Genomic DNA, 24,219 nt, shown 5'->3' with positions numbered 1-24,219 from the left:
GGCTCCTCCTCCTCCTCCTCAGATGGCACTACGGAGCGGGAGAAAGCGTCGGCACGAACGTTCTTCTCCCCGGAGAGAAAATGGAGAGTAAAATGGAACCGGGAGAAGAACAGGGACCATCTAGCCTGGCGAGAATTCAGCCGCTGGGCCGTTTGTAGATATACCAAGTTCTTGTGGTCAGTGAAGACTTGGAAGGGAAAGCGAGCTCCCTCCAAGAGGTGTCTCCACTCAGAAAAAGCCAACTTCATGGCTAGCAACTCCCTGTCCCCGATGGAATAATTCCTCTTCGCTGGTGTGAAGGTCTTGGAGAAGAAGAAGCAAGGATGCTTCCGACCTTGAGCATCCTTTTGGAAAAGGACTGCTCCAGCACCAACGGATGAGGCATCCACCTCCAAGATAAATGGTTTATCTACATCGGGGCGATGTAGGATGGGAGCGCTAGCGAAGTGTGACTTGATCGAGAGAAAGGCTTTGGAGACCTCCTCTGACCACAACTTGGGATTTGCTCCCTTCTTGGTGAGGGCAACCAAGGGAGCCACCAAAGTTGAGAAGTGTGGAATGAACTGGCGATAGTAATTAATGAACCCCATAAAGCGCTGCACCGCTTTAAGAGAATGGGGTTCCTGCCAGTCCATTACAGCCTGTAGCTTGGCAGGATCCATAGCCAAACCCTGGGCAGAGACGATATAACCAAGGAAAGGCAAGGACTCCTGCTCAAACACACACTTCTCCAACTTGGCGTAGAGGGAGTTTGCCCGTAAGAGGTCGAAGACTTTGCGAACATCTCTCCGATGGGAGTCAATATCTGGAGAGTAGATGAGAATATCATCCAGATAGACTACGACCGAGGTGGTGAGCATATCTCGGAAGATGTTGTTCACAAAGTTTTGGAAAACGGCTGGGGCATTGCAGAGCCCGAAGGGCATCACCAGATATTCATAGTGCCCATCCCTGGTGTTAAAAGCCGTCTTCCATTCATCCCCCTCACGGATGCGAATCAGGTTGTAAGCACCCACGCAGATTTAGCTTTGTAAATACCCTTGCTCCCCGTAGCCTATCAAAAAGCTCAGATATCAGGGGTAGTGGGTATTTGTTCTTAATGGTGATGGCGTTAAGACCCCTGTAGTCTATGCATGGACGTAAGTCTCCAGTCTTCTTCTGTACGAAGAAGAACCCAGCCCCTGCCGGTGACACTGACTTCCTAATGAATCCTCTTGCCAGATTCTCTTGGATGTACTGAGACATTGCCTCCGTCTCCGGGAGAGATAACGGATAGACTCGACCCCGGGGAGGCTCAGCACCAGGCAAGAGGTCAATAGGACAGTCATAGGGGCGGTGAGGCGGAAGGGTCTCTGCAGCTCTTTTGGAGAACACGTCTGCATAGGACCAATAGTGCTTGGGGAGAGAGGAAAGATCTGCGGGTACCTGTGTAGTAGCAACCAGAACGCACTCCCTCTGACATCTACCCTCGCAGGATTTACTCCATCCCAAAATTCTTCCAGAGGACCACTCAATATGAGGAGAATGGTAGCGAAGTCATGGTATCCCCAACAGGACCTCATCAATTCCCTCAGGAATGACTAATAGGGAGATTATCTCCTGAAGTGATGGAGACACAGAAAGCGTGAAAGGAATGGTTTGGTGGGTAATCTGTGAGGGTAGTGATGACCCATTTACCACTCGAACGGTTACTGGCTTGGCGAGCATCACCAAGGGTATTGCGTGACGCTGGGCAAAAGCGGAAGACATAAAGTTACCCTCTGCCCCAAAATCCACACATAGCTCGACCATAAGAGTGGATGGGCCTATGGTAATTGTCCCCTAGAAGGGCAACTTTGAGGCAAACGTCGCCGTGTCTAGTGTACCTCCTCCAACTGCCACTAGACGCTGACATTTCCCCGACCGCTGAGGACCCTTGGAGGCAAGATGTCCTGACTGCTGGCAAACATGACGGACCTTGTGTGCACGGGCGGACTGAGATCTGGATCCCGCTGGTGTCACCTCTAAGGTCTCATGTGACTCAGATGCCTGGACTGGAGATTCCAAAGGTTTGGCGAAGGTGGGAGCCAGCCGAAACCTTTGCCTACACTGGGCTCGCTCCAACCTCCGCTCGTTAAAACGGAGGTCAATACGAGTAGAGATAGTTATTAATTCCTCCAGTGTGGCAGGAATCTCCCTAGTGGCCAGAGCGTCCTTAACATGATCAGCCAGGCCCCTCCAAAATATGGGGATAAGGGCCTTATCCGACCACTCCAGCTCGGAAGCTAAAGTACGGAAGCGGACGGAAAAATGGCTGACCAAGGACTCACCCTGAGTTAATGCCAGTAGTTGGAGCGCTGTGTCATGGGTGACTTGGGGTCCTAAAAAGACCTTTTTCAGAGTGCTCAGGAACAGCGGAGCACTCTGCACCACATGATCACCACGCTCCCACAGCGGCGTAGCCCACTCCAACGCCCTGTCCGACAAGAGAGACACAATAAATCCCACCTTAGCCCGTTCTGTAGGAAAACGTGCAGCCAGGAGCTCGAGATGAATAGAGCACTGACTCACGAATCCCCTACAAGTCTTGCAATCTCCAGAAAATTTTTCTGGCAACGGGAGGCGAGATAATGTCGGAACAGGGGTGGCAGTGGACAAAGTTGCTGCAGCCACTGTTGTGATTAGATAATTCAGAACCACAATGGACCTTGAAGTTCAGAGCACACAAAGTGACCTGACTATAACCAAAAGACATAGGACGAGCTCTGAGACGTGGGAACTCTGCTGACCGCAATCCCTAATCCTATCCAACTACACTAGAGGCAGCCGTGGATTGCGCCTAACGCTCCCTATGCAACTCGGCACAGCCTGAGAAACTAGCTAGGCCTAAGATAGAAAAATAAGCCTACCTTGCCTCAGAGAAATACCCCAAAGGAAAAGGCAGCCCCCCACATATAATGACTGTGAGTAGAGATGAAAATACAAATGCAGAGATGAAATAGATTTAGCAAAGTGAGGCCCAACTTACTGAACAGACCGAAGATAGGAAAGATAGCTTTGCGGTCAACACAAAACCCTACAAACAACCACGCAGAGGGGCAAAAAGACCCTCCGCACTGACTAACGGTACGGAGGTGCTCCCTCTGCGTCCCAGAGCTTCCAGCAAGCAAGAAAAACCAATTAAGCAAGCTGGACAGAAAAAATAGCAAACAAAAATAGCACAAGCAAAACTTAGCTTATGCAGAGCAGACAGGCCACAGGAACGATCCAGGAGGAAGCAAGACCAATACTAGAACATTGACTGGAGGCCAGGAGCAAAGCACTAGGTGGAGTTAAATAGAGCAGCGCCTAACGACTTCACCACATCACCTGAGGAAGGAAACTCAGAAGCCGCAGTACCACTTGTGACCACAGGAGGGAGCTCTGCCACAGAATTCACAACAGTACCCCCCCCTTGAGGAGGGGTCACCGAACCCTCACCAGAGCCCCCAGGCCGACCAGGATGAGCCATATGAAAGGCACGAACAAGATCGGCAGCATGGACATCAGAGGCAAAGACCCAGGAATTATCTTCCTGACCATAACCCGTCCGCTTAACCAGATACTGGAGTTTCCGTCTCGAAACACGAGAATCCAAAATCTTCTCCACAATATACTCCAACTCCCCCTCCACCAAAACCGGGGCAGGAGGATCAACAGATGGAACCATAGGTGCCACGTATCTCCGCAACAATGACCTATGGAATACGTTATGGATGGAAAAAGAATCTGGAAGGGTCAAACGAAAAGACACAGGATTAAGAACCTCAGAAATCCTATACGGACCAATGAAACGAGGCTTAAACTTAGGAGAGGAAACCTTCATAGGAATATGACGAGATGACAACCAAACAAAATCCCCAACACGAAGTCGGGGACCCACACAGCGTCTGCGATTAGCGAAACGTTGAGCCTTCTCCTGGGACAAGGTCAAATTGTCCACTACATGAGTCCAAATCTGCTGTAACCTGTCCACCACCGTATCCACACCAGGACAGTCCGAAGACTCAACCTGCCCTGAAGAGAAACGAGGATGGAACCCAGAGTTGCAGAAAAACGGCGAAACCAAGGTAGCCGAGCTGGCCCGATTATTAAGGGCGAACTCAGCCAAAGGCAAGAAGGACACCCAATCATCCTGATCAACAGAAACAAAGCATCTCAGATATGTTTCCAAGGTCTGATTGGTTCGTTCGGTCTGGCCATTAGTCTGAGGATGGAAAGCCGAGGAAAAAGACAAATCAATACCCATCCTAGCACAAAAAGCTCGCCAAAACCTCGAAACAAACTGGGAACCTCTGTCAGAAACGATGTTCTCTGGAATGCCATGTAAACGAACCACATGCTGGAAGAACAATGGCACCAAATCAGAGGAGGAAGGTAATTTAGACAAGGGTACCAAATGGATCATCTTAGAGAAGCGATCACAAACCACCCAAATGACCGACATTTTTTGAGATACGGGGAGATCCGAAATAAAATCCATAGATATGTGTCCAAGGCCTCTTCAGGACCGGCAAGGGCAAAAGCAACCCACTGGCATGAGAACAGCAGGGCTTAACCCGAGCACAAATCCCACAGGACTGCACAAAAGAATGCACATCCCGCGACAGAGACGACCACCAAAAGGATCTAGCCACTAAATCTCTGGTACCAAAGATTCCAGGATGACCAGCCAACACCGAACAATGAACCTCAGAGATAACTTTATTCGTCCACCTATCAGGGACAAACAGTTTCTCCGCTGGGCAACGATCAGGTTTATTAGCCTGAAATTTTTGCAGCACCCGCCGCAAATCAGGGGAGATGGCAGACAAAATTACTCCCTCTTTGAGAATACCCGCCGGCTCAGACAAACCCGGAGAGTCAGGCACAAAACTCCTAGACAGGGCAACCGCCTTCACATTTTTAGAGCCCGGAAGGTACGAAACCACAAAGTCAAAACGGGAGAAAAACAGCGACCAACGAGCCTGTCTAGGATTCAACCGTTTGGCAGACTCGAGATAAGTCAAGTTCTTGTGATCAGTCAAGACCACCACGCGATGCTTAGCTCCTTCAAGCCAATGACGCCACTCCTCGAATGCCCACTTCATGGCCAGCAACTCTCGATTGCCAACATCATAATTTCGCTCAGCAGGCAAAAACTTCCTGGAAAAGAAGGCGCATGGTTTCATCACCGAGCAATCAGAACTTCTCTGCGACAAAACAGCCCCCGCTCCAATTTCAGAAGCATCAACCTCGACCTGGAACGGAAGCGAAACATCTGGTTGACAACACAGGGGCAGAAGAAAAACGACGCTTTAACTCTTGAAAAGCTTCCACAGCAGCAGAAGACCAATTGACCACATCAGCACCCTTCTTGGTCAAATCGGTCAATGATTTAGCAATACTAGAAAAATTACAGATGAAGCGACGATAAAAATTAGCACAGCCCAGGAACTTTTGCAGACTCTTCAGAGATGTCGGCTGAGTCCAATCATAGATGGCCTGGACCTTAACAGGGTCCATCTCGATAGTAGAAGGGGAAAAAATGAACCCCAAAAATGAAACCTTCTGAACACCAAAGAGACACTTTTGATCCCTTCACAAACAAAGAATTAGCACGCAGGACCTGGAACACCATTCTGACCTGCTTCACATGAGACTCCCAATCATCCGAGAAGATCAAAATGTCATCTAAGTACACAATCAGGAATTTATCCAGGTACTCTCGGAAGATGTCATGCATAAAGGACTGAAACACCGATGGAGCATTGGCAAGTCCGAAAGGCATAACTAGGTACTCAAAATGGCCTTCGGGCGTATTAAATGCAGTTTTCCATTCATCGCCCCGCTTAATACGCACAAGATTATACGCACCACGAAGATCTATCATGGTGAACCAACTAGCCCCCTTGATCCGAGCAAACAAATCAGATAGCAGCGGCAAGGGGTACTGAAATTTGACCGTGATTTTATTTAGAAGGCGGTAATCTATACAAGGTCTCAGTGAACCATCCTTCTTGGCCACAAAAAAGAACCCCGCTCCCAATGGCGACGATGACGGGCGAATATGACCCTTCTCCAAGGACTCCTTCACGTAACTCCACATAGCGGCGTGCTCAGGTACAGATAAATTAAACAGTCGACCTTTAGGAAACTTACTACCAGGAATCAAATCGATAGCACAATCACAATCCCTATGCGGAGGTAGGGCATTGGACTTGGGCTCATCAAATACATCCCGGTAATCAGACAAGAACTCTGGGACCTCAGAAGGGGTGGATGACGAAATAGACAGAAATGGGACATCACCATGTACCCCCTGACAACCCCAGCTGGACACAGACATTGATTTCCAATCTAATACTGGGTTATGGACTTGTAGCCATGGCAACCCCAACACGACCACATCATGCAGATTATGCAACACCAGAAAGCGAATATCCTCCTGATGTGCAGGAGCCATGCACATGGTCAGCTGGGTCCAGTACTGAGGCTTATTCTTGGCCAAAGGCGTAGCATCAATTCCTCTCAATGGAATAGGACACTGCAAGGGCTCCAAGAAAAACCCACAACGCCTAGCATACTCCAAGTCCATCAAATTCAGGGCAGCGCCTGAATCCACAAATGCCATGACAGAATAAGATGACAAAGAGCAGATCAAAGTAACGGACAAAAGAAATTTTGACTGTACCGTACCAATGGTGGCAGACCTAGCGAACCGCTTAGTGCGCTTAGGACAATCGGAGATAGCATGAGTGGAATCACCACAGTAGAAACACAGCCCATACTGACGTCTGTGTTCCTGCCGTTCAACTCTGGTCAAAGTCCTATCGCACTGCATAGGCTCAGGTTTATGCTCGGATAATACCGCCAAATGGTGCACAGATTTACGCTCACGCAAGCGTCGACCGATCTGAATGGCCAAAGACATAGACTCATTCAGACCAGCAGGCATGGGAAATCCCACCATGACATCCTTAAGGGCTCAGAGAGACCCTTTCTGAAAATAGCTACCAGCGCACCTTCATTCCATTGAGTGAGCACGGACCACTTTCTAAACTTCTGACAATAAATCCCTATCTCATCCTGACCCTGACACAGAGCCAGCAAATTTTTCTCTGCCTGATCCACCGAATTAGGTTCATCGTACAGCAATCCGAGCGCCAGGAAAAACGCATCAATATTACATAATGCAGGATCTCCTGGCGCAATGGAAAATGCCCAGTCTTGAGGGTCGCCACGTAATAAAGAAATAATGATCCTAACATGTTGAACTGGGTCACCAGAGGAGCGAGGTTTCAAAGCCAGAAACAGTTTACAATTATTTTTGAAACTCAGAAATTTTGCTCTATCTCCAGAAAACAAATCAGGAATAGGAATTCTTGGTTCTAACATAGAATTCTGAACCACAAAGTCTTGAATATTTTGTACTCTTGCAGTGAGATGATCCACACATGAAGACAGACCTTTAATGTCCTTCACTACACCTGTGTCCTGAACCACCCAAATGTCTAGGGGAAAAAAAAGGCAAAACACAGTGCAAAGAAAAAAAAATCGTCTCAGAACTTCTTTTTTCCCTCTATTGAGAAGCATTAGTACTTTGGGCCTCCAGTACTGTTGTGATTAGGTAATTCAGAACCACAATGGACCTTGAAGTTCAGAGCACACAAAGTGACCTGACAATAACCAAAAGACATAGGACGAGCTCTGAGACGTGGGAACTCTGCTGACCGCAATCCCTAATCCTATCCAACCACACTAGAGGCAGCCGTGGATTGCGCCTAACGCTCCCTATGCAACTCGGCACAGCCTGAGAAACTAGCTAGGCCTAAGATAGAAAAATAAGCCTACCTTGCCTCAGAGAAATACCCCAGAGGAAAAGGCAGCCCCCCACATATAATGACTGTGAGTAGAGATGAAAATACAAACGCAGAGATGAAATAGATTTAGCAAAGTGAGGCCCAACTTACTGAACAGACCGAAGATAGGAAAGATAACTTTGCGGTCAACACAAAACCCTACAAACAACCACGCAGAGGGGCAAAAAGACCCTCCACACCGACTAACGGTACGGAGGTGCTCCCTCTGCGTCCCAGAGCTTCCAGCAAGCAAGAAAAACCAATTAAGCAAGCTGGACAGAAAAAATAGCAAACAAAAATAACACAAGCAAAACTTAGCTTATGCAGAGCAGACAGGCCACAGGAACGATCCAGGAGGAAGCAAGACCAATACTAGAACATTGACTGGAGGCCAGGAGCAAAGCACTAGGTGGAGTTAAATAGAGCAGCACCTAACGACTTCACCACATCACCTGAGGAAGGAAACTCAGAAGCCGCAGTACCACTTGTGACCACAGGAGGGAGCTCTGCCACAGAATTCACAACAAGCCACGCTAGCAGCCTGTACAGCAACTGCTGTAACATCCACAGCTGAGGTTGAGCCCTCGAGAGCCGCCAACCTACCCTCCAGCTGCTGGATATACCGCAAAGATTGCTTAATGTCCGCCATTTACTAGCCAGACCCTGGCGCTAGTATTATGTTATGGACTGGCGGAACGCACCAAGTATAAGATGATATGGAACTAGGTGCGTTCGCAGTCCGGGGTCCACCGTGCAGGTAAAAACCCTGCTGCTAGTAGAGACGGACTATATGGCGGTACTATAAGAATACACACATGGGTTAACTTCACCCTGTGTGAAGGAAGCGACCCTGTTGCGTCACAGGACCGCGGTACCGCACATAGTGCGCAAGCAAGGAGTCTCTAATCTCAAACCCCAGACTGGAGATTTGAGTTCAGAAGACCTCATGCGCTTGACACCGCAACTGGGGTGTCAGAGAAACGTAAACAATAATATATAAAGGCACGAGAGTGCGTGCGGTGCCGCACTGACGGACGCCACTAACCACCCAGGCTTGGGTCAGGAAAGCGCAGAGAAAGCGCATGGCGCCGTACTGGCGGACACAGCAACTGGACGCTGTAATGTGTGTTACGTGCTGATGGCTAGTCGGGCGCTAGATAGCTACCTCCATTCACAAACAGACAACAACACTAGGAATGGGATATTTAGGAGCTTTCATCCTTCGACATACATCCATCTACACACACACATAATATCAAGACAATACTAGCGCATGGCCAGGCGGTCATGCGCAGCTTATATAGTTGCAGCACAGGAAGCTACAACCGAAGCTTTGCCCTTTCAGGACCTTCCTGGAGGACCAATGGGATGTGCTGCAGCACCTGAGCATGTGACCCTCGATCTCCAACGGGAGACCTTGCCCTGGGCATGCTCAGTGAGTGTAAATAAGGATTAGTCCCAGAGAAACCCGCTCGCCGCAGATCAGTGCAGGGTACAACAGGAGGGCCAGAAAAGGCAGTAGTAACCCTTTGCACAGAATCAGTCCCAGCGAGACGCTGGGGGCGACGCCTCCGCTGAGCAGACCCCACTGCGGCCGATGCAGAATGGGAGACCGCAGCAGACACGGATCGAGATTCCCCCTGTGCAGCAGAGGAAACTCGACTCCTAACACTGGATTTAGCAATATTATAGGGAGAAGAATCCACTTACTCTGCGAAGTGTGTCTGGCTGTGGAGTCAAAATATTCATTCCTCCTAAATACGTGGTCAAAATTGTTGGTACCTCTCGTTTAATGACCAAAAAACCCACAATGGTGACAGAAATTACTTTAATCTGACAAAAGTAATAATAAATAAAAAATCTATGAAAATGAACAAATGAAAGTCGTATATTGCTTTTTAACCATGCTTCCACAGAATAAAAAAAAATAAATAAAACTCATGAAATAGGCCTGGACAGAAATGATGGTACCCTTAACTTAACCGCTCCGAGACCATCAATGGTAGATAAACGTCGGCGTTGCACAAAGCTCTGTTAGCGCTGACGTCTATCTACCGCTTGTCTACAGTCAGCGGTTTTGTCCTGACTGGGAGACCCACAAACCTTATAACGAGAGGATTCCGGCGCACAATGCTACGACCCCCGACCTCATCAAACTAGTTTACATCATAGAATGTGTGGAGTGTAAATTATTCTATGTAGGATCTACAATAAGAAGAATGAAGGACAGGTTTAGGAAACACCTTTATGATATTGTACAACCGACCCTTCGCCATGTTTCTAATGCATCCAACCATTTTATAAAAACACATAATAGACAGACAACATACCTAAGAGTTTTTGCAAAAGAACAAGCCCACAAAGACATACATGGAGGAGACAGAGAAAAGAGGTTGCGAGATAGGGAATCCTTTTGGATTTATTTACTGAACACCCGGGTACCCTTAGGGTTAAATGTTAAAGAGGAAATTATGTTGCACTACTAATGTGTTTATTGTAGGGCTTTTTTTCTTGCAGAGTTATTTCATATATACGTTTTCATGTTGTTATTAATTCGTTATTTATTTTTTGGTTTTCACTTTATATTTTTGTTAGCATTGTTTTATGTTTTTTTCATTCAAGCCAATAGCGATCATGTGATTATCGTTAATGTTATTCACCTGTCGGAAATGTTTTTACCTGTGATACAGACTGCTCCCTTTCATACTGAGGACTAAGAACACAGGGAGTGTTCGAAACGCGTTCAGCAGTTCATGGCTGTTCTTCATCAATCTGTTGGTGATCTGTAAGTAGCTTTCTAATTTTAAAATGTTTAAATACATTTTTTCAATTTTAATTCCAGAGCTTGATTCCTCCATTTTCTTCATACAAACGTTTTAGCGTTCGGCAGAGATGCTTTTTCCGTGCTCAGATTTCCTTTGGACCACGAGGAATCTATCTACAAGAGTGAGCTGAAATACTAACTTTTTTTGTGTAAAAATGTAAAGTATTTTTCGCATTGTAAGACGCTCCGGATTATTATAAGACGCACCCCAAATTTTGAGGAGAAAAAGAGGAAAAAACTTTTTTTAATAAATTGGGGGGCTTCTTATAATCCATGCGTCTTATTGCTTACCAGGGGTTGTGGCTGCGGTGGATCAGGGTCCCAGGGTCGTTGCTGGAGGCAGGAGTGGAGCATTGCTGCAGGCTGGGATGAGGGGGTCTGCAGGGGGGATCCTGTGCTTCAGGGGGGCTCCTGTGCTGCAGGCTGGGATGAGGGGTGCTGCAGGGGGGCTCCCGTGCTGCAGGGCTGTCTCCGGTGCTGCAGGGCTGTCTCCGCTGCTGCAGGGGGCTCTGGTGCTGCAGGGCTTTCTCCAGTGCTGCAGGGCTGTCTCCGGTGCTGCAGGGCTGTCTCCGGTGCTGCGGGGGACTCTGGCGACATTTTGTGAAAGGCCAGAGCCCCCAGCAGTTCGTCCATGCTTTCCTGTGCGGTGGACTTCGGGAAAATGGCTGCCGGGATCTCGAGAGATGAGATCTCAGCCCTGAAATTTCATCTCCCAAGATTCCGGCGGCCATTTTCCCAGGGTCAGTTATACAGGAAAGCATGGACGAACTGCCGGGGGACTCGGGTCTTTCACAAAATGTTGCCAGAGCACTCCGCAGCACCGGAGCCTCCAGTGTCATGATCCCAATGGCAGGGGATCACTAAAGGACAAGCACAGATACAAACAAGCTCTAGGGCGATGGAACCTGAGCTGACCGCGACCCTGAACCTAACACACAAATAAAAGTAGCCGGGGAACGTGCCTACGATGATCCTAGACGTCTCGCTCCAGCCGAAGATCTAACTTCCCCTATTAGAAGAAACACAGACCTCTCTTGCCTCCAGAGAAATACCCCACAGAAATAGCAGCCCCCCACATATAATGACGGTGAAATGAGAGGAAAGCACATACGCAGTATGAAAACAGTTTCAGCAAAATGAGGCCCGCTAAAGCTAGATAGCAGAGGATACAAAAGTGAACTGCGCGGTCAGCGAAAAACCCTTCAAAAAACCATCCTGAAATTACTTGAACTCATGTGCCAACTCATGGTACATGAGGAGCAATTTCAGCCCACTAGAGCAACCAGCAGCAAAGAATCACATATCTGCAGGCTGGACTAAAAAAAACAAATAAAGCAAAACACCAAAACAGGAAAATCCAAACTTAGCTTGACCAGAAGGTTCTAGGAGCAGGGAGCAGAGGTAACAAGACACACTGGATACATTGATAACCGGCGAGGAAATGCCAGCAAAGCCAGGTTAAATAGGAAACTCCCATATCCTGATGGAACAGGTGGAACCCAGAGACCCAGGAAAGACAAGTCACCCAGTACCATCAGTAACCACCAGAGGGAGCCCAAAAACAGAACTCACAACAGTACCCCCCCTTGAGGAGGGGTCACCGAACCCTCACGAGAACCACCAGGGCAACCAGGATGAGCCCTATGAAAAGCGCGAACCAAATCATCAGCATGAACATCCGAGGCAACCACCCAAGAATTATCCTCCTGACCATAACCCTTCCACTTGACCAAATACTGGAGTTTCCGTCTGGAAACACGAGAATCCAAGATCTTCTCCACAACATACTCCAATTCTCCCTCCACCAGCACTGGAGCAGGAGGCTCAAGCGAAGGAACAACAGGTACCTCATACTTCCGCAACAACGACCGATGGAACACATTATGAATCGCAAACGATGCCGGGAGATCCAAACGAAACGACACAGGGTTAAGAATTTCCAAGATCCTATAGGGACCGATGAACCGAGGCTTGAACTTAGGAGAAGAAACCTTCATAGGAACAAAACGAGAAGACAACCACACCAAGTCCCCAACAAGAAGTCGAGGACCCACGCGGCGACGGCGATTAGCAAACTGCTGAGCCTTCTCCTGGGACAACTTCAAATTGTCCACCACATGACTCCAAATCCGATGCAACCTATCCACCACCATGTCCACTCCAGGACAATCAGAAGGTTCCACCTGACCAGAGGAAAAACGAGGATGAAACCCCGAATTACAAAAGAAAGGAGAAACCAAGGTAGCAGAACTAGCCCGATTATTAAGGGCAAACTCGGCCAGCGGCAAAAAGGTAACCCAGTCATCCTGATCAGCAGAAACAAAACACCTTAAATAAGTTTCCAAGGTCTGATTAGTTCGTTCAGTCTGGCCATTCGTCTGAGGATGGAATGCAGACGAAAAGGACAAATCAATGCCCATCTTAGCACAGAACGTCCGCCAAAATCTAGACACAAACTGGGATCCCCTGTCAGAAACGATGTTCTCAGGAATCCCATGCAAACGAACCACATTCTGAAAAAACAGAGGGACCAACTCAGAGGAGGAAGGTAACTTAGGCAAGGGTACCAGATGAACCATTTTAGAAAAGCGATCACACACAACCCAGATGACGGACATTTTTTGAGAGACAGGGAGATCCGAAATAAAGTCCATGGAAATGTGCGTCCAAGGCCTCTTCGGGATAGGCAAAGGTGACAACAATCCACTGGCCCGAGAACAGCAAGGCTTAGCCCGAGCACAAACCTCACAAGACTGCACAAAAGAACGCACATCCCTCGACAAGGAAGGCCACCAAAAAGACCTGGCCACCAAGTCTCTAGTACCAAATATTCCAGGATGACCTGCCAACGCAGAAGAATGGACCTCGGAGATGACTCTACTGGTCCAATTATCCGGAACAAACAGTCTCTCAGGCGGACAACGATCAGGTTTACCCGCCTGAAACTCCTGCAAAGCACGTCGCAAGTCTGGGGAGACAGCAGACAAAATCACCCCATCCCTAAGGATACCAGAGGGCTCAGAATTTCCAAGGGAGTCAGGCACAAAACTCCTAGAAAGAGCATCCGCCTTCACATTCTTTGAACCTGGCAGGTATGAAACCACAAAATTGAAACGAGAGAAAAACAGTGACCAACGAGCCTGTCTAGGATTCAGACGCCTGGCAGACTCAAGGTAAATCAAATTTTTGTGATCAGTCAAGACCACCACACGATGTCTAGCACCCTCTAGCCAATGACGCCACTCCTCAAATGCCCACTTCATGGCCAAAAGTTCCCGATTACCAACATCATAATTCCGCTCAGCCGGCGAAAACTTTCTAGAAAAAAACGCGCATGGCTTCATCACTGAGCCATCGGAGCTTCTCTGTGACAAAACCGCCCCCGCTCCAATCTCGGAAGCATCAACCTCAACCTGAAAAGGAAGCGAAACATCTGGCTGACGCAACACAGGAGCAGAAGAAAACCGGCGCTTAAGTTCCTGAAAGGCCTCCACAGCCGCAGGAGACCAATTAGCAACATCAGCACCCTTCTTAGTCAAATCCGTCAAAGGCTTAACAACACTAGAAAAATTAGTTATAAAACGACGATAGAAATTAGCAAAGCCCAAGAACTTCTGTAGACTCTTAAGAGATGTAGGCTGCGTCCAGTCACAAATAGCCTGAACCTTGACGGGATCCATCTCAATAGTAGAAGGGGAAAAAATATACCCCAAGAAAGAAATCTTCTGGACTCCAAAGAGACACTTTGAGCCTTTTACAAACAAGGAATTGGCCCGCAGGACCTGAAACACCTTCCTGACCTGCTGAACATGAGACTCCCAGTCATCAGAAAAAAACAAAATATCATCCAAATACACAATCATAAATTTATCCAGATATTCACGGAAAATATCGTGCATAAAGGACTGGAAGACTGAAGGAGCATTAGAAAGTCCGAAAGGCATTACCAAATACTCAAAATGGCCCTCAGGCGTATTAAATGCGGTTTTCCACTCATCACCTTGCTTTATTCGTATAAGATTATACGCACCCCGAAGATCAATCTTAGTGAACCATTTAGCCCCCTTAATGCGAGCAAACAAATCAGTCAACAATGGCAAAGGATACTGATATTTTACGGTAATCTTATTCAAAAGACGATAATCTATACAAGGCCTCAAGGAACCATCTTTTTTGGCCACGAAAAAAAAGCCTGCTCCCAAAGGGGACAAAGATGGACGGATATGTCCCTTTTCCAAGGACTCCTTAACATAATCCCGCATAGCAGTATGCTCTGGCACTGACAGATTGAACAAACGACCTTTAGGAAATTTACTGCCTGGAATTAAATTTATAGCACAATCGCAATCCCTGTGAGGAGGAAGCGAACTGAGCTTAGGCTCCTCAAAAACATCCCGATAGTCAGACAAAAACACAGGAATCTCAGAAGGAGTAGATGAAGCGATAGAAATCGGAGGTGCATCATCATGAACCCCCTGACAACCCCAGCTTAACACAGACATCGATTTCCAGTCAAGGACTGGATTATGAGTTTGTAACCATGGCAGACCAAGCACTAGGACATCATGCAAATTATACAGTACCAGGAAGCGAATCACCTCCTGATGAACAGGAGTCATACGCATGGTCACTTGTGTCCAGTACTGAGGTTTATTCATAGCCAAAGGTGTAGAGTCAATTCCCTTCAAAGGAATAGGGACTTCCAGAGGCTCCAGACTAAACCCACAGCGATTGGCAAATGACCAATCCATAAGACTCAGGGCAGCGCCTGAATCCACATAGGCATCGACGGAAATGGATGATAATGAACAAATCAGAGTCACAGACAGAATGAACTTAGACTGTAAAGTACTAATGGCAACAGACTTATCAACCTTTTTTGTGCGTTTAGAGCATGCTGATATAACATGAGCTGAATCACCACAATAAAAGCACAACCTTTTTTTTCGCCTATAATTTTGCCGTTCACTTCTGGACTGAATTCTATCACATTGCATTATCTCAGATAACGGTTCAGACGACACCGCCAAATGATGCACAGGTTTGCGCTCCCGTAAACGCCGATCAATCTGAATAGCCATAGTCATAGACTCATTCAGACCAGTAGGCGCAGGGAACCCCACCATAACATCTTTAATGGCCTCAGAAAGGCCATCTCTGAACTTTGCAGCCAGGGCGCACTCATTCCACTGAGTAAGCACCGACCACTTCCGAAATTTTTGACAATAAATTTCTGCTTCATCTTGCCCCTGAGAGAGGGCCAACAAAGCTTTTTCAGCCTGAATCTCTTGGTTAGGTTCCTCATAGAGCAAACCCAATGCCAGAAAAAACGCATCCGCATTAAGCAACGCAGGGTCCCCTGGTGCCAATGCAAATGCCCAATCCTGAGGGTCACCCCGCAGGAAAGATATAATAATCTTGACTTGCTGAGCAGGGTCTCCAGAGGAGCGAGATTTCAAAGAAAGAAACAACTTGCAATTGTTCCTAAAATTCAGAAAACGAGATCTATCTCCAGAAAAAAACTCTGGGACAGGAATTCTAGGTTCAGACATAGGAGCATGTACAACAAAATCCTGTATATTTTGAACCTTAGCGGCAAGATTATTCAGGCTGGAAGCCAAACTCTGGACGTCCATGATAAACAGCTGGGATCAGAGCCATTCAAAGATTAAGAAGGAGGAGGAAGTAGCCAGGCAGCAATAAGGCTAGGCAGCAAACTCTGAGGGAAAGTGAAAAGAAAAAAAAAAAAAAAAAAACTTCCTCAGACTACTTATCCTCCTACTTCAGCCAATACAATTAACACTTTGTGGGCCGGTTATACTGTCATGATCCCAATGGCAGGGGATCACTAAAGGACAAGCACAGATACAAACAAGCTCTAGGGCGATGGAACCTGAGCTGACCGCGACCCTGAACCTAACACACAAATAAAAGTAGCCGGGGAACGTGCCTACGATGATCCTAGACGTCTCGCTCCAGCCGAAGATCTAACTTCCCCTATTAGAAGAAACACAGACCTCTCTTGCCTCCAGAGAAATACCCCACAGAAATAGCAGCCCCCCACATATAATGACGGTGAAATGAGAGGAAAGCACATACGCAGTATGAAAACAGTTTCAGCAAAATGAGGCCCGCTAAAGCTAGATAGCAGAGGATACAAAAGTGAACTGCGCGGTCAGCGAAAAACCCTTCAAAAAACCATCCTGAAATTACTTGAACTCATGTGCCAACTCATGGTACATGAGGAGCAATTTCAGCCCACTAGAGCAACCAGCAGCAAAGAATCACATATCTGCAGGCTGGACTAAAAAAAACAAATAAAGCAAAACACCAAAACAGGAAAATCCAAACTTAGCTTGACCAGAAGGTTCTAGGAGCAGGGAGCAGAGGTAACAAGACACACTGGATACATTGATAACCGGCGAGGAAATGCCAGCAAAGCCAGGTTAAATAGGAAACTCCCATATCCTGATGGAACAGGTGGAACCCAGAGACCCAGGAAAGACAAGTCACCCAGTACCATCAGTAATCACCAGAGGGAGCCCAAAAACAGAACTCACAACACTCCAGCATCACCCGGGGCAGCAACGGACAACCGCGGCAGCGGTGGCGGGCGGCAGCGGTGGCGGACAACCGCGGCGGCGGACACCCCCTCATCCCAGCCTGTAACGGTAAGCGGTATATCCGCTATGTAAGACGCACCCCCATTTCCTCCCCGAATTTGGGGGAAATGAAGTGCGTCTTACAAAGCGGAAAATACGGTAATTATTTTTTCTTCACTGCCCAATGGTATAATTTTTTATGGCGCAGCTGTAATGTCATTATGCTTTTTTTTTTAATCAGATAAATTTTTATTAAGGAAAACAATTATAACAAATATGACATCAGGCTATTGTTCACATATAATCATACATTTTTTGATCAAAACTCCCCCCACCCTTTTTCCCCCCTACCCCCCCCCCTTTGAGACCCCTTTAGTGCCTTCCTCATTTCCCATCCAATATTCTTTCCCCAATCCATATGCAGTTGTATAGTATGAACATCATCTATAACATAATGCATCCTCCCCACAAATCTAATCCCATTCTATCCATGGCTGCCATATCTTTTAAAATACGTCGAGTTTATTTCTTTTAGTATAGATACTTTTTTCCAATAAAATTATATGATCCGTCTGCGTAAGAAAGTCTCGTCTAGTCGGAGGCTCCTCTCTGATCCAGAACCGAGCTATCAATTTCCTTGCTATGAATAACAGTCTAGCAATCGCCAGTTTAACCATAGATACCGCTGCTATTTCTTCCACATAACCTAATATACAGACCAAAGGGTCTCTGGGAATGACGCACCTATATATCAATCCAATCCGATTCAATACTACTGTCCAGAAGGCAGACAATCTAGGGCAGTGCCACAGCATGTGTAACATGTCTGCCCGTTCCTGCGAACATCGTGGACACTCGGAATCAGACCTCAAACCCATCTTGAACAGTCTATCGGGAGTTCTGTAAGCTCTATCAATCACGTATAATTGAGACATCCTCCCAGGTTCGCTCATAGAGATCTTAGGCACATATTCTAAAATAGATTCCCATCTATCATCATTTATCTCTCCCAATTCAGCTTCCCATTTCACTCTAGACTTGATGGGATGTTTGACTAGAAAGGTGAATAATAAATCTCTATACACTTCTGAAATTGCCCCCCTTGTCCCGCTGTTCCCCAAAATGGAAGCCAGCGTGATATCAATCTGGATCTCAATAAGTTTTCTCCGACATTGCGACTGATACGCATGCTGAATTCTTTTATAATGATATAAATTTAAATGTGATAACTGGAATTCTGTTTGTAACTCCACAAATGACTTAAGTCTCCCTTGACCCAGTAGCTGACCCATGCTTCTAATTCCTGCCTCTCTCCAGGGCACAAATCCTTCCATTTGCTTAAATTCTTGTAAATTCATATTATCCCATATAGGAGAGTATTTGGTAAGGCCTGTGACACCCCTAATCTGTTTGACTTTTACCCATACCTTATGAATTAGGAGAACAGTAGGAAACCGTGAACCCAGTTTTAAAAATTGCTCCCCTTCCAAACTCTCACCCAGAGGCCATTTTCCAATCAAATATCTCAAACTACTGGGCGATTGCCCCTTTCCCGTCTCCTCTCCCCATCCTCCAATATGCTGGCATTGTGCTGATAAAAAATATACCCAAGGGTTAGGGAGCGCCAAGCCTCCTTCCGCCTTTGGCCTCTACAAAGTTTCTTGTTTAAACCTTGGGCTTTTCCCCCCCATAGTAGTTCGCCAAACAGCGATTTAATTTTGTGGAACCTACTCTGCGGAATCCAAATTGGAGAATTATGCAGTACGTATTACAGCTGTGGCATCACAATCATCTTCAAAAGGTTCACTCTTCCAAATACAGAAAGATCAAGAAAAGCACATCCAGCCCATGAATGGCAGCGCTTCCCAGGACTCACATTCAAAGATGATATTTCATATTTTTTTTTATTTCATAACTTAAAATAGAAGAGATATTTTAAGTTATGAAATAAAAAAAATATGAAATATCATCTTTGAATGTGAGTCCTGGGAAGCGCTGCCATTCATGGGCTGGATGTGCTTTTCTTGAACTACTCATCCTGTGTGAGCCTTACTCTGGCTCTCTCACTTGGATCCACCCGAGGCAAGCTGCAAGCCCTGTATATTGAAAAGTATCTCAGAGGGAATTTGGAGGATACACGATCTAAAGCCATTTTAGTCTTTTATCAGGTGAGTGCATAAAATTGTGCACCCTTTAAAGACTATAATATTGTGTTTACGCACTTAGGGCGCCGCAATTTGTCTGTTCTTCTCTCCCAAACAGGGTTTTTTTGTAAATACAGAAAGATGTAATTTATTCCACGCCGAAATTTTTGTACGTATTTTTTGTAACAGAGGGCTTAGATTAAGTTTTTCAAACCTCATCAGAGGGAGGGCGATTTGTATCCCCAAATATTTAAATTTCAAAACTACCTTCAATTTTGCTGACATTTCCACCTCCCCAGTACCCCTTTCTACTTCATCAATGGGCATAATGCATGATTTGTCCCAATTTATTTTGAGTCCGAATTCTCCGAATTCCTCAATTAATGCCACTGCGTTATCCAGATTCTCCAGAGTCTCCCAAAAATAACAAAATATCGTCGGCATACAAAGACACCTTCTCCTCCTTCATTCGATAGACAAATCAATTTATCTCTCGTGCATCCCTTATTTTAGTGGCCAGGGGCTCCACGGCTAGGGCAAATAGCAACGGAGACAATGGGCACCCCTGCCTTGTACCCCTATGCAATGAGAAACTATCAGATAATTTATTATTTACTCTAATTTTTGCCACTGGAGAGGAGTATAGCAACCCCACCCAAGATATAAACCTAGGCCTGAACCCAAGGCACAACAGAACCGACCACAAGTAATTCCATTCTACACAATCAAAGGCCTTATGGGCATCCAAAGACACTACTACTCTCTTTCCAGCATTTTCGGCTGGAATTTGCATATTTAAATATAGTCTCCTTAAATTGATTGCTGTAGATTTATTGGGCATAAATACAGATTGATCTGGGTGGATTACTTTATCAATCACGTGGGTTAGTCTATTGGCGAAGGCCTTTGCCAAAATCTTTATATCCGCCGTAAGGAGTGAGATTGGTCTGTAGGACTCCGGATTCAACGGATCCTTATCAGCTTTAGGAATGACCACAACAATGGCCTCTCTTATAGGTGTAGGTAATATTCCCCTCTCCAACGACTCATTAAATACTTTCTCCAATTTAGTTATTATTTCTTCATTAAAAATTTTATACACCTCTGTAGGAATGCCGTCCGCCCCCGGGGCCTTATTACCCGCCATGTCCGCCAGTGCCATCCTCAACTCCTCCGCTGCAAGCGGCCTATTCATCCATTCTCTGTCTTCATCACCTAGTCTAGGAAGCTTAATCACACTCATATACTGTCCATTTCCTCTTGACCTTTATGTATCTTAGAGGAGTATAACTCACTGTAAAATTGTTTGAATGCATCCAAAATTTGATCCCCTTGTGTGACCACATTACCTTCCTTTGTTTTAATTGCGTACACATGCGAGGATTCCCGTTGTGCGAAGCTACCACTGAGAGCAGGTGCCCCACTTTTTAACCCTCCGCATAGAATGCCTCATTCTGAAATGCCCGCAGTTTCTCTGCCTTACGGATGTGAAGTTTATTAACCTCTGAATGGGCCACTCTCATGCGGGTCTGCGTAGCTTTGGAACACTGCGCACCCAGTGCCTCCTCCGCTGCCCTTAATTCCTCCATCACTGCTTTGTCTAGATTTTGAGACCTAGTCTTATATCGGGATACTTCTCTGAATTAAATCCCCCTCAAAAATGCCTTCATAGTATCCCAAACTATATGACCCTCTGCACTACCTTCGTTTATCCTAAAGAATTCTCCCAGTTTGTCTCCTATCTTTCCCATCTCCAGCAACCGTAACCAAAAGGGGTGAATTTTCCATCCCATACCTGCCAACCTCCCCCGTTCTCCTAATTGTAGAGATACCATCAGAGGACAATGATCCGATTGGACTCTGGGCAAATATTTCACTTCCTGCACCAAGTTATCCATCACCTCGTTTCCCAAAGCCACATCAATGCGAGACAAGGAACAATACGTCGCCGAGTAGCACGAGTTAAGTGTAGTTCTCCTTATTTCATTCTCTCCACAAGTCTATCCATCCAATTTCCCTCATGTAGTTTCCAAAAGGTGTTACATTCCCTTCCTCTCTGTTCCCTGTATGTTTGCCCTTATCCCAATGATCATTTGCAATATTATTCAAGTCGCCTATTACAAGCAACGGGACTCCAGTCCATTTCCTCGATATGTCTAGAATTTCCTGTATCTTTTTTCCCCGAAAATGGTGGAGGGATATACAAAGACACAATACATCATAATCTATTCAATATCTTACATACAATAAACACGTATTGCCCATCCTTGTCTATTATAACCTCTACTTCTTCATATGGAGTAGAAGTGTGGATTAATACCAACACTCCCCTAGCATAGGCTGAGTATGTCGATGATAAGCTTTCCTCGCCCATCTTTTTTGTCTTCAACCAGGTGTGTTTCTTGAAGGCATATCACTGAGGGCCTCAGTTTTAGCAGATATTGTAGAATTGCGGCCCGCTTTGAGAAATTGGCGAGACCCCTAACGTTCCAGCTTAGAATTTTAATTCTACCCCCCATGATATCTCACAATACCAAACATTTGACTCGTAATAAATAAGGTCCCGGTCCCCCCCCCCCCCCTTGCCCTTACCCCCCACCTTCCCAACATTCCAACTGAAATAACTCCCAACCTTCCCTTCCATCCCCCTCCCAAAAGATTGATTGTCTCCCACAACTTTTAAGCTGGTAAGAATTCACTCTCCCTCTCTATTTGAGATCTAGGAGGGCGTTTTTACAGCCTAACAATACAAGCTCTGTACTCCAACTACTCTCCCGTCCACATTTATCAAACTGCAATAACCGTTGCGCCGCCGAACACAACCCACATATATCAACATAGCATTACGTCATCTCAGAGGTGACCATTAACTTATCAAATTCAAACTGAATAACAGTTAATCACTGTTACAACAACACTCAGAGTTTGCTTCAACGGAACCGTTCCGCTCTGATATTTTTAGTGTTAGAATCAAGCCAGTGTGTCACCTCCTCTGGGTTTTGAAAAAAGTGCACCCGATCCAAGGCTACGACTCTCAGCTTAGCTGGGTAAATCATTGAATAGCGCAAATCCATGTCTCGTAGTCGTCTTGACTTTTCCCAAATGTCATTCGGAGCTTTTGGAACGCTGCAGAATAATCTGGGTAGATGGAGATGCGATTGCCATCTATGGTTAGATCCGCACAGTTCCTGGCTTTCCTCAGCAGTGTATCCCGGTCCCGATAATTCAGAACTCTAGCCAAGATGACTCTAAGGGCTGATCCTGGGGTCAGGGGTCTAGTGGGTACTCGATGTGCCCTTTCAACGGAAAACATTTTAGTGAGACCATCCCCTCCTACAGAATTTTTCAGCCAATGTACTCAGTGGGGTTATTTCCTTCCGCTTTTTCTGGCACCCCCACAATCCTCAGGTTGCTCCTGCGGGAGCGGTTCTCGAGATCATCGGTTTTAAATTCCAGTTCAGCTATACGCTGCACATACTTTTTTTTCCCTCTTCAACAGTTCATTAACCTGGTCTTCAGTGCTCCCCACACGTTCTTCCATCACCTCCTCTCTGTTCAACTTTGCGCACTGCAGCATTAATCGCAGCCATCTCTCCTTTAAATCATCCACACGACAGTTCAGAGCTGCAAGGGCAGACTTGTTGTACATTACCACAGAGAATATATCTTTGCCCCCTCCTTCTTGTTTTCCCCGGGGACATATGTTGTTTCAGATCTCTCACCTTCAGCTGCTGACCGCTAATTACCAGCCACCCCTGACCTCGCAAAGCGTTCAAGCCAAGCGATCACCTCCATCTTCCTTTGATATGCCGCGGTCGCCCTTGCCGCCTCCTCTGCAGTCTTGGCGCCATCTTGGGCCTGTGAGCTTCCCGACGCTGCTGGCTCCTTCTGTCTCCTGCGCGTCATCCTCTTGCGGGACTCCTCTCCACCAGACTACACACCGCTCATTGCTGCTCCCCAGGTCCCTGCACACTCTTTAGAGTGATTTCAGCATTCGGCGGCACCTCAGTTACCGATATTAAGGGAGATTGTGGCAGGAGAGCTCAGCCGCACGTCTTTTCGCATTGCACGCTAGGCCACGTCCTCGTGATGTCATTATGCTTACTGCACCTCTAGAAGAATTCATTCAGGGAACTATTTTGTACAATGCAGTCACTTTTGGGGGCTTATGCTGTACTGGCACCTCAGGGGCTCTGACAATGTGACATGTCACCCACAAACAATACCAGCAAAATCTGCTCTCCAATATGGCGCTCCTTCCCTTCTGAGCTCTGCTATGCGCCCAAACAGTGGTTTACCCCCACATATGGGGTGTCAGCATACTCAGGACAAATTGCACAACAACTTTTGGGGTCCAATTTCTTCTGTTACCCTTTGGAAAAAATTGAGGGTGAAAAGATATTTTTTTGTGGAAAAAAATATGATTTTTTATTTTCATGGCTCTACGTAATTAACCTTTATGAAGCACTGGGGGTTCAAAGTTTCCATCACACATCTAGATAAGTTCCTTCGGGGTCTAATTTCCAAAATGGGGTCACTTGTTGGGGGTTTCCACTGTTTTGACATGTCAGGGGCTCTGACAATGTGACATGTCACTCACAAACAATTCCAGCAAAATCCGCTCTCCAATATGGCGCGCCTTCCCTTCCAAGCTCTGCTATGTGCACAAACAGTAGTGTTCCCCCACATATGGGGTATCGGTATGGTCAGGAGAAATTGCACAACAAATTGTATAGAGCAATTTCTCCTGTTACACTTACGAAAATGCTAAATATGGAAATAAAAAGATT

General features: G+C 46.4%; 1 protein-coding gene across 2 annotated transcripts in view; it reads right to left on the bottom strand.

Moving 5' to 3' along the window:
- Positions 1-24,219, bottom strand: part of LOC138662995 (oocyte zinc finger protein XlCOF22-like) — a 43,044-nt gene that overhangs the window by 5,778 nt on the left and 13,047 nt on the right. The window lies entirely within an intron of this gene.

The sequence above is a fragment of the Ranitomeya imitator genome, chromosome 2 (genome assembly GCF_032444005.1).
Source record: "Ranitomeya imitator isolate aRanImi1 chromosome 2, aRanImi1.pri, whole genome shotgun sequence".
Classification (NCBI taxonomy): domain Eukaryota; kingdom Metazoa; phylum Chordata; class Amphibia; order Anura; family Dendrobatidae; genus Ranitomeya; species Ranitomeya imitator.
The sequence above is the reverse complement of the archived record's forward strand: the minus strand, read 5'-3'. Positions and strand labels throughout refer to the sequence as shown.